Consider the following 12,184-nt stretch of genomic DNA (forward strand, 5'->3'; position numbering starts at 1 on the left):
GTACCATCTCAGTAGCAGGGTCACAACCCTGACTTGGTTGTCTATTGTCTCTCTGCTGAGACAGTTAGGGCCAATTAATATTGATTGTGGTGATGATTTTTGTGGTGTTAACACAATACCAGTAGAAACTGAACTGAGACCACCAGTCCATGTCACATAGACCACCAAAGAGCCATTGGCGGGGAAAGGCATGAGAAAGAGGTTTTAATCAGTATGGACTCCCAAAGTGTTCAAATGCTGGCGAAATTAAGTCCTTCACATCCTATTATCAATCCTTGGAGACATCCAGCCCCCCAATCTCGGAGTGATGGAAACAAATTCTAGATAAATGTTTAAAAATAAGTAAATAAAAGAATATCTTCCTGTATAGCTTTTAGGGTTTTGTTGTTTGTTTTCTCCAGCTAGTGAATTCCCAGTAAAGAACATTGCACTTGTCCTAGAGAGTTTAGTATTTATTATTTTGGATCAGGGGACTTCAACTAGGCTGATGTGTCAATCTGGTTGGCTGTCTGCAAGGAAACATTACTGATTTCTATTAGTAGTATTCCATGCTGCCTACAGATGTACATCATGTTCAGGGGTTCAGAACACCAGAACGCAGATCTTTTAATTATCTGTAAATAGTAGCATTGTGCTAGAAGCCTTTTTTTTCAAATGTAACTAGAAATAATATTGTGCGCATCTGTTTAAAATGAATTGACCTTTTTTTTTTTTTTGAGTGGGGGTTGTGTGATACTTGTTATGGAGTGTTATTTTCCCATACAAATAAGAACAAAGCAAGGATATTACCAGGCTCAGGGCCGGCTCCAGGGTTTTTGCCGCCCCAAGCGGCACAAATAAAGAAAGAAAGAAAGAAAGAAAAAGCCGCGATCGCAATCTGCAGCGGCAATTCGGCAGGAGGTCCTTCGCTCCGAGCGGGAGTGAGGGACCGTCCACTGAATTGCCGCCGAATAGTTGGACCTGCCGCCCCTCTCCGGAGTGACCGCCCCAAGCACCTGCTTGGCAAGCTGGTGCCTGGAGCCGGCCCTGATCAGGCTGCAGCAACATTAAGGGGTAGGTCAGTTTTAATGGAAACATCTGTCATTAACCCTTTTACAGAGGTTGCCTGGGGGAATCCTTGTGGGTAAAAGCTGCATTGTGTTATCTTACCTAGCTGTACTGAGTTGCAAAGGGATGGCAAGCATCCTGCACATACTCTGTTGAACAGGGTTTACTCTAGAGCTCTGCAGGCCTTGAGCAAGAAGAAAAACACATGACTTTTTTTAAAATGTGTTTTTCTTGGTTAAAAAAAATGCAGAGAATGTGGACCAATTAAGGCTTCTAACTTTCAGGTTTTACACTCAGCCACCGCCCGTCTGTTTAATGGTATTGTACCATGACATTGGGGAGGGAGGCGCAGGAGAGCGAGAGAGAGGTATAACTGGTGGAAATCCCGAAGTTATGGCATATAGCCTTTTCTGAATTTAATTTAATTTAATTAATGGAGATATCCTATCTCCTAGAACTGGAAGGGACCTTGAAAGGTCATCGAGTCCAGCCCTCTGCCTTCACTAGCAGGACCAAGTACTGATTTTGCCCCAGATCCCTAAGTGGCCCCCTCAAGGATTGAACTCACAACCCTGGGTTTAGAAGGCCAAAAGGAAGATTATTTTGAACTTCCAAATCTAACAGAAAGAGGAATACATTTTCACAGAAGGTCTACATTTTCACTAATTGTGGGAATGTGTATTTGTGCAATAGCAATAATGCATTCTGGTAGTCAAAAGAACACAGATAAGTAGAGTTAAAAGCAAAAAAAATTCAGTTTTTAATTTTTAAACACAAACTGCTAGCTTCAACTTGCAGTAATAAGCATGTTCGTAACACAGCAGATGATGTGATCCCTGTCCCAAGGGGCTTACAGCCTACATATGTTTTATGTAATACCTACCTACTAAAAATTCTTCATTGCTTTACACTTAAACAAATATTGCCCAAAGGCTTTAAATAGGATTAATAGATAGACACTTCTGATGCATCTTACTAGGACCTAATTGCCGTCACAGGACCAGCATCATGTTAGCTACAATCATGTTTAAACTTCGCTGTTCCTAACACCTTTCTTGCATCATTTTCCAGACCAATGTGAAGGGCGAGAACAATCTTGCCAGCAAAACTGTACTGTAGATTAAATTATTCTTGTATGTCTATACAACAGCTTTGCCATGTGGTTCACAGAGAGAAAGCCCTGTCTACACTTATTACCTTGCTGACACCAGACTTGTTTAAATAGCGTGAGGAATTTTTTTTAACTAGCTGGCATGATTCTGTTTCCACTGTTGATAAGATTCTCATGAGTGAAGAGCGAGAGCTGTGGGGAGGTGCTTGTTCAGGTAAAAGGAAGGGACGTCACAAAGTGACTTGTGTGCTTTAAAGGTGCCTCAAACCAACCTGCTAAAGTGAATAATGATTTTACTTGGTTAAACACAATAGTCAAAAATGGAGCCTGTTTGGAAGGCATTTTACTTTAAACTAAGATTTTAAGCTCTTCAAGGCAGGGAGTCTTCTTCTACATATCTGTACACTTCCTAGTTCAATGGGAACCCAGCCTTCTTTGGGCTTCTAGGTACTTCAGTAACAGTGACACTAGTAATCGGCCAAGATGTTGGAAACACTTCTTTGCAGGGTGAAGCCCTTACCAAGAACATGGTAAGAGGAGATCTTGGTATTTCAGATCTGTAGAATCCAGAGGCCTGATTTTGACCTCACTTACACTAGTGTAAATCAGGAGTAATTTGACTGAAGTCAGGGCAAGTCTACACTTAAAACTCTGCAGCGGCGCAGCTGCACTGCTGTAGCACTTACAAGAAGCCGCTCCTGTGCCAACAGGAGAGCTTCTCCCATCAGCATAGTTAATCCACCTCCATGAGAGGTGTTAGCTATATTGATGGGAGAAGCTCTCCTGCTGACACAGTGCTGTCCACACCGGGGGTTAGGTCAACATCACTGCGTTGCTCAGGGGTGTGGATTTTTCATACCCTTGAGCGGTGTAGTTATACTGATATAAGTCTATAGTGTAGACCTGACCTTAGTGTAAAATCATTGTAAAACTGGTATAAATGGGAGTAGGATTAAGCACCATTGTTTTAACAAAAATCAGTAAGATAGTTTAAACATAGACAAGACTAAACTGGGGTATAATATGTTGGAGAATTGTTATGTTACAACACAATCTCCAGATAGTGCAGTTTTGCTGATGTAAGCAAGCTCCGAAGAACCCTACCTCATTTTGCTATCTAAAAAAGATTTGTGGATCAACTTCAGATTGTAAATAGGGAATCATCATTGAAAGGGGTTTTGTTTTGTTTTTAAGTGGGGTTTAATTCTGGTGACCACAGTACAAGAAGAATGTTGATACATTGGAAAGGATTCAGAGAAGAGCCACAGGAATGACTAATGTTGCTTGATATAGTGATTGTATATTAATTATGCTGTACTTAAGAATTCCCAATTAACGCTCTGAGGTGTGGTACATTCTTGTCCCAAGATCAGGCCCAGTATTATTAAAATTATTGTTCACTTGGGAACCCCCACATGGATGGTTGCAATACACACTTAGGACAAACCTTCTGTATTTGCAATCATTTTATTCACGTAGTTAGCAAAGTTACAAACACTACAATGCAGAGAAGTAGAGAGAGAACACAGAGTGAGTATCTGATCATCCATAGACTCACACCCTCCCTTACAGAACAACTTGAAGTGTGGTCATTATCTTCCTCCTCATCTTCCTCATTACTATCACCAATGGTCGTCATTCTGGCATCTCCCAAGAGTTACATCACCCAGGGCATGCAGGCTGGGATACAACTTTTATAAGGTGTTATATTGACACCGCTATTCCTAATGTATATTCAATAGGGGGTTCATTCCCTTTTCCTTATTTGTATTTTCTCACCTTACTAATGTTGGGGTGTCCTTCTCATGTAGGTTACTAGTCTGTTTACCTCAAGGTCGTTAGCATATAAGTCCATTAATTACCACAGCATTGTTGTGGTCGGACACCTGCTGATGTTCCTAACTTTAAAATATCTAAGCCCTTTCATTTTTAGTTTAAACAGGATTTTTTCAGTAAAAATCAGGGTTTTACAAAAAGTATTATTTTTATTTTTATTTATTTTTTCCTATTTTCACCCTACTTTTATATCATTCAAATATATAAAGAATAACTTGTTTTATTAGGAGAATGCAATATATTATGATAACACATTAGTCTGTATATATGCAAAGCTGTCTATTGAAGTAAGACTATTAGTCTAGAAGATGCACACAATAAACAAACAGACACGCACACAAGCTCTGAAGTGGTGCGCATCTGAACATACTGATGAATCTCACGCCCACCACATACACATGTCAAGCTGTTAGAAGATAACGGTTTAAACATCCAGCACACTAAAATGGGAAGAAAACAAAAATTTGTAACCGAATACATTTCAGAAGTTAAAAAGTTAAAAAAAAGTTTTAAAAAAAATCAAGAGAAAAGAATGAAGTTGAGTGTATGCGCTGCAATGGTGTGGCCCAATTATGAAATGTAAATATTTATAAGCCAATAGTTCTAAGTCTACAACAGTAAACTGTTTATTCAAATGAAAAGTTTTATTTGGGGATTAGAGAGATATTGTTTTCTTAAACTCAAAGGTGGCATTGTGTTTTGAGTTCTATTTTAGTTCTGCAGCAAACCACATTGAATTTCATTCATCAAAGCATTAATCTACTGACTGCTTTCCCCCCATCCTTCTGTCCACCAAAATAAACCCCAATATTTACCCAGAAAAATTAATCGTTTTTTCCACCAATTTTCACCTGTTTTTGTTGTTGTAGTAATAAACACCGATAAAGTCCTGGGAAAAATTAAATAAAATAAAAATTTTAAATGAAGGGCCCTAAAAATATCTAAAGCTGGTCTAGACTAGCACCTTGTGGTTACCTGTCAACAGTTTAGTCACTACAGCAGGGGTCGGCAACATTTGGCACACAGCTTGCCAGGGTAAGCACCCTGACGGGACGGGCCTGTTTATTTACCTGCTGACGCGGCAGGTTCAGCCGATCGCGGCCCCCACTGGCCGTGGTTCACCGTCCCAGGCCAATGGGGGTGGCGGGAAGCCACGGCCAGCACATCCCTCGCCCACGCCGCTTCCCGCCGCCCCCATTGGCCCAGGACAGTGAACCAGTAGGGGCTGCGATCGGCCGAACCTGCCGCGTCAGCAGGTAAATAAACTGGCCCGGCCTGCCAGGGTGCTTACCCTGGCGAGCCACGTGCCAAACATTGCCGACCCCTGCACTACAGCATTCTATCTTGAGATATTTTATGTTCTATAAATAAATAAATTAATTAATGGAGATATCCCATCTCCTAGAACTGGAAGGGACCTTAAAAGGTCATCAAGTCCAGCCCCCTGCCTTCACTAGCAGGACCAAGTACTGATTTTGCCCCAGATCCCCAAGTGGCCCCCTCAAGGATTGAACTCACAACCCTGGGTTTAGCAGGCCAATGCTCAAACCACTGAGCTATCCCTCCCCCCTATGGTTATTCCTGGTTAACTGCTTCTGCTAAGACTTTTTGGGCCTTATACCTAGTTTAGCTAAACTATTGTTTTAGAGGCCTGAAGCCTGAAGCCTGTAAGCTCATTGCTTTACTACCTTAACTTATGCCTATGCCTGGCCTAGCAAATACCTATACCTGTAGGCTACATTAAAAGACTGGAAAACATGTTTTGTCGTGATAGACTCCAGGAGCTCAATCTCTTTAGCTTAACAAAGAGAAAGTTAAGGGGTGACTTGATCACAATCTATTAATACCTACCTGGGGAACGAAAATTTGATAGCAGGTTCTTCAGTCTAGCAGGCAAAGATGTAACAAGATCTAGAGGCTGGAAGTTGAAGCTAGAGAAATTCAAACTGGAAATAAGGTGGAAATTTTTAACAGTGAAGGTAATTAACCATTGGAACAATTTACCAAGGGTTGTGGTAGATTCTCCATCACTGGCAACTTTTAAATCAAAATTGGATTTTTTTTTTTAAAGTCATTCTCAAGTTCAAATAGAAATTAATTCAGGGAACTCCTATGGCCTGTGTTATACAGGAGCTCTGTCTAGATTAGTATAAGGTCCCCTTCTGGCCTTATAATCTATGAAAAGGTTCAGTTTGGGTAACCATCCAACACTCCAGGACAGATAATCAGCTGATAAAAATTGACATGGCTCCATCAACTTCACTGGAGCTATTACATTTTGTACCAGCTGAGAACCTGGCTCTCTATCCTCATTCATGCCTCTAAGGTCTGAGGATCAAAATAGGAATCTTGTTTTGGCTGGACTGGAAATTACTGCAACAAAAGCTTTGCCATTAGTTTTTTGCTGTTCCCAGTCCTGGCTGAAATGCAAAATTGCAGACGTACAAAAAATTTAAAGAAACAAGAATAAAAAATTGACCAAACTTCATCTAACTTCTAAGATAGTTTGGGTTAGTTCAGAGGATAAGAACAAATTTGCCTATTCCGATAATGCTTTCCCAATAACACAGATGAATATGAAATAATTGTTTTCATTCACAGGTTGGTTGGCCCTTGGCACAAGGATATTGGGCGAAAGTAGCATAGCTAGACATAGCTAGAGTAGCCAACTCTACATTACCTGACATGGCATGTGTGCTGAGGTAGGAAGGGGCTTAACAAATCATTCTGGTGATATGACAGACATTTGCGAGCTGTACCAAGCCAGAAGAGCATCCCAAAGACCTACAGGTCTCTGACTTATGCCCACAGGGACCTGTGAAGCACAACGGTGGAACCTTTGCTGCCTCCCCTTGCATCGCATGCTGAGCAGACCTTGGTCAGAAGTCAGACTTGGAGCCAGGAAATCCATAAAACACCTAGACTCTTAGAAATTATCTAACATAGACATTTGTACTCTGTGTTGAATTCAAGTTTATGTTCTGTCTAGCCCCCAAGTTTTGTAGCAAAGTCAGCTCACACTTTTATCTCTGCTATGTCTGCGATGACAAGTGGCAGTGTCACAGGAAACGTAGGCAAAGCTAAAAATGTTGATTGTATCTTGTATCAGAAAACCCTTTTCTGCTACCATTCTCAGCCATCTAGAACTTGCTGCCCCCTTGTGATCAGCCACAGGTTGTTAAATAAAATAGACTTATTGTCATCCTGAACTCCTGGTTTATTCCACTGTAGCTGTTCCAAAGCAAGTCCTGGATCCCTTATTTAGAATAGGATAAACAGATTGGCTTGCATTAACTGCTAGCCTGTTGGGTTCTGTATTCACTTTTCCTCCTCCTCCCTGCAATCCCGTATATTTGGTGACGAATTTTGACAGCCAGCTTCCATTTAGGGCGCTAATGATCTTGGTGGCCCTGCTGCTGTTTTTATTTGTAATTTGTGTAATGCTGCTTTACATATTTATTATCTGGAGTGCAAATGGTCTACCCTTATCTTCCCACCGTGCTCTCATCCTTTTGTGGATGAACCTGTTTGTTTGACTTGTTGTAAGAGTGACATATTTTAGAGTGACATTTAGCAGTGTGGGATCTCACATTTGGATACTTCTAGCTTGGCTCTGTGCTCATCCCTCCACTTGTATTTTGAAGAGTAATTTCATATTTTCTTCTCTATTATTTTGTTTGCCAATATGGACAAGAGCCATCCCTGGAAGGGGGTGTGCATTGGAGCTGGCACTGAGTGAACCTCTGGCATAGGGAAGAGAAGCTGTTCCTGTGTCAAGAAGGCTTGGGTACGTCTAGGTCCTCCAGCCTATTCTACTGTTAGCTGATTGCCAAAATTCTGTGTACTGCCTTATGCCAAGACTTACTGAGAAAGCGAGACCATGCGTGTCATCTCTATAGATGTTTAATTAATAAACTAGCAGATAATTTCCATAGTAATTACCTTACCTAAGGTGGTGGAAAAAAAGGGGGAATCCCTGTGCACGTTTTTAGATTACATAAATCACAGAACTGTTCCCTCAGTAACAACCGCACGCTGATTTGCAACCTGCGTTAGTAAGACGGGCACAAGGTGAATGTGGTTTTTTGGGGGTTATTTTGCATAATTAACAGCAGTAACACACGTTTCTTCCAGACCCGCTCCATCATAAGTGATCTTGAATACTTATGTTATCTAGTTATCTTATGGCTTTTGTAAGTATTTATAATCCAAAGGAATGATTCTCCATTCCATCACAACAGTTTTACACTAGTGTAACTTCATTGAAGGCAATAGAAGAGTTACGCTGGTGTAAACTTGTGAAGCAGAATGGAGAATTGGCTCCCAGAGTCTAAGCGCCCTCCTACAATAAGCTTCTGGAACTTGATTATTCTACTGTCAGGCTCCCTGTTCATAAACCTATTCCCAGGACACCGCACTGTGCACACACTTGCAAAGTAGAGGGTGGCCCCAAGTCGTATCCTTCTAGAAGAAAGTAGAATCTCCAAGGAGGGGAGACATGTTCCAAACCAAAGTCAAGCTTTCTGAGAATGTGTCATTGAGTAAAAACGTGGAAAAGAATCATTCAGTTAAAAACCTTTAAGCCTTGTTGGAACAAGAACAACAAATGAGGGGTGAACTGTGAAAAAGCCACGTTTTGAGCAGTTGTAGTCCAGTCACTGATTCATTTACTTCCCCCCCCCCCCCTTTCACTTTTTCTGCCTCTACATGAACAGCATGTGCAAGCACTGATAGAAAATAAGAATCTTAAACTCATAAACATACCTGCCTACCATCTGGCACTCATCCCAGCAGCCTGATGATCTCCTTAGTTGTCCAGCAGATAGCAGAAAAACAAGAGTCCTGTGAAGATTCACATGTCACCATATCCCTGCCAGATGGTGGTTAGTAAAACATGGGCAAATTGCACTGGCTCTGCTTCCATCATGACAATCACAACAGAAACACTGGAATATTGCAGTGTAGTTTAAAAAAAAAAAAACCCAAGAATAGGAAGGGACTGTAAAGCACTGTAATTGTGGAATGATTAACGGGGACAAAACTTAATTGCAGTGCAAAAAAAAAAATATCTAAGAGGGCACTGAACATAGCAGAGAATGCCCCAGTGGTGGTAGGCAGCCCCTCTGGCACTTCAAGGATTTTTCAGTATTCCTAAACATTTCACTGCACAAGCATGCCTTGCTGAACTTTTGTAAGAGTCTTGCCAACTTAATGTCCTTTTTATTGACTATTCTTTATTCTCCATTTGATGCCCTCTTTCAACTCCCAGCCCTGGGCATTAAGGGTCAGATTTTTAAAAGTATTTAGGTGCCTAATGGGATTTTCAAAAGCCTCTAGGTGCTTGAAACCCACTGAAATCAGGATGATTCTGAAAATCCCACTAGGCACCTAAATATCTTTAAAAATCTGGCCCTAAGTACTTGGAGCTAGACTGTGAGGCTTGCTTCTGCATTTGTAAATGGGTGCGTATTAAACTCCAAGGGGCCACGTGAGTCAACTCTGCACTAAACTGAGCAATTCTGAGGAGAGATACTATAGAAAAGGACAGACTCTGCATCTCCTCACGGTCATGAGTGGAGCCACTATTACTGCTTTATTATTTATGGGTATAACCTAATCAAGGATCTGTGCTCATTGTGCTAAGCACTGTGCGCACATGCACACGCACATACAGCGAAAGACAGGCTCTATCCCAAAAAGTATACAATCTACATGTTGTATCCACCTGCTGTGTCTCTTCTTACAAGTGACTGGGAGGAGAGTGGGAAACATAAGGTAACAGGGAAACAGTTGTGAGTGATACTATCATCCCTCCTCCCCCCCCCCCCCCACACACACACTGCCATTTACAGACTAACCTCCTGGCGAAAGATAGGAGGTTGTCACTAAAGATACAACCTCAGGTAAATGAGAAACCCAGCGCCTGTATGTGTTCCCTACCCCAAGTTCCCAGTCTCCTCTATGTTCACACTAGGTCCACATTAATTGTACTCTCCATGGCACTTTCTGCAGTGGAAAGAAGGAAATTGAGGCAGAGGCAAAAATGTTGATTGCAAATCCCAAAAGGCTCAGAGATTTGGCTTGCAAGAAATCCTTGGAACAGATACCATGTTTTTGTTCTGTGTTGCGCCTAACACAATACGGTTCTGGTCCATGCCTAGTGTCCTAGACATTATTATAATAGAAATTAGTAGTAATTATTATTATTATCCAAAGATTCTGATCCCCTTTAGGCTCATAATTTTATAGAATATCTAGTGACAACAGGCTTTCTTATGGGATTTTGAATTCTTTCTGGCCCCATCCTTCTCAAAAATACTATGGTAACTGGCTTTCTCACAGGTGTTTTACTGCTCCTGATTCTGAATCAGCCCAGACTGAAGAGTACAGAAATAGTTAACCAGATCATGGTACCTTACACAGTATTTGGGGTCTGCATATGTTTAAGGGGAAAGTGTTGATCTGATCCCCTTCCTGTTTTGATCCTATGTTTAGGATAAAAGCCGGAAAAGAATGGACCTAAAGTTGTGTTCCACTTTCAGCGTGAACGCATTACAGGCTGGGAAGCTGGCAATACATGTCCCTGTGCTGGATTGTGGACAGCATTATAGATTGGCATTCTAAATTTGTTCTAGGTCATGTACATGGGGAGGCTTTTCTTCAGCTCATTGGCGACTCTAAAAAAAATAATAAAAAATTAGCTTGCCAATTATGCTGTAATGTTTTACTATACGCTTTTAAAGGGACATAATTCGTAGAACTGGAAGGAACCTGTTGGGTCACTGAGTCCAATCCTTTGCTATTGCAAGTAACCCAGTCAGGTAATCTTGTTCATAAGTAAGGTTACCATTTAGTCATGGGTATTTTTAGTAAAACTCATGGACAGGTCACGGGCAATAGACAAAAAGTCACAGCCCAGGACCTGTCCATGACTTTTACTAAAAATACCAGTGACTAAATCTTAGGTACTGATTGTGAGGGGGGGGAGAAGGGAGTGCTACTGGTACCCGCCACTGCTGCTGCTCCAGGACAGCCTGGACCAGCTGCCTGGGACTACCCAAGCAGTGGCCGGTGCCCAGCTGCTCAGGTGGCTCTGGCGTCAGCTGCACCAGCCACTGCGGAAGTCACGGAGGTCCCAGAATGTCACAGAATCCATGACTTCCATGACCTCCGTGAAAGACTCGCAGCCTTATTCGTAAGTTTATCAAGCTCCATCTTAATAAATAAGTCAAGATTCCAGTGAAGGGCCAGATTCTCAGATGGTGTAAATTATCAAAGCTTCAGTAACCTCAGTGGAGCTATGCATTTTACATTAGTTGAGAATCTAGCCCCAAGTTTTTAAAAGTTAGTTTCCCATGTTACTAATGACACCACTGTGACAGGACCCCCAGGGTGCAGCCTGGGAATGTGGGACTGCTGTGCCCCCCTTAATTCTCTCCAGCCTGGGCTGTATCTCACAATGCTTTGCTAGTGACAAGCAGCAAACCCTCCAGGTGCTGTTATCACGCAGCACAAATGCATATGGAGCCCCACACCCAGCTAGATTGCATGAATGCTCCCAGAGCCACTCATGAATCACACAGAACAAGGCACCAGCGAAATCCCCCCTGCTCCCAGCACTGTACCTCAGAACATACCATTTTGCACTGCTCAAGAGGAGCGGGGCAGATTTATTAATTGGTTCATCACTTCATCGATGGAAAGTGGATATACACCAGCCTTTGCAAAACCTGAGCAGAATTACCAAACACTTCAGGCAAACTCAGTGGTAAAGATAAACAGTCAAACAAATGTATTGACTATAAAAGATAGATTTTAAGTGATTATAAGTGATAGGCAAAATGTCAGAGTTAGTTACCAAAAGAAAAGAAAATATAAATATGCAGTCTAAACTCTCAACCCTTTTAGACTAGGCAACATCTACATTAAGTAGTTTTTCTCACCCTCACCATTGTGGATATTGCAGTTCATAGTACACAGGTTTCACCCTTGAAACCTGGGCCAGTCGCCTCTGTTGGAGTCTTAAGTCTTCCCAATGTCCTTGTTGCTTGCAGCATAGGTGGGGGACGGAGAATGGTGAAGCATGGGCCCTCTGTGTTCTGTTTTATACCCTCAGTCCCATGTTCCTGGAGAACACAGTCCAGGCATGTCTGGTGGGAATTGCTAAGCCATCAGGTAAGGTTGAGCAAT

General features: G+C 41.8%; 1 protein-coding gene and 1 long non-coding RNA gene across 9 annotated transcripts in view; one reads left to right on the forward strand and one right to left on the reverse strand.

Moving 5' to 3' along the window:
* SOX5 (SRY-box transcription factor 5) overlaps window positions 1-12,184 on the forward strand; it is an 807,001-nt gene that overhangs the window by 369,740 nt on the left and 425,077 nt on the right. The window lies entirely within an intron of this gene.
* On the reverse strand, window positions 3,607-9,017 carry LOC135975819 (uncharacterized). The gene is made up of 3 exons (XR_010592865.1): window positions 8,759-9,017; window positions 5,846-5,940; window positions 3,607-4,434 (listed from the first exon to the last, which is right to left on the reverse strand). It is a non-coding gene; the product is annotated as an uncharacterized LOC135975819 (long non-coding RNA).

The sequence above is a fragment of the Chrysemys picta genome, chromosome 1 (genome assembly GCF_011386835.1).
Source record: "Chrysemys picta bellii isolate R12L10 chromosome 1, ASM1138683v2, whole genome shotgun sequence".
Lineage (NCBI taxonomy): Eukaryota > Metazoa > Chordata > Testudines > Emydidae > Chrysemys > Chrysemys picta.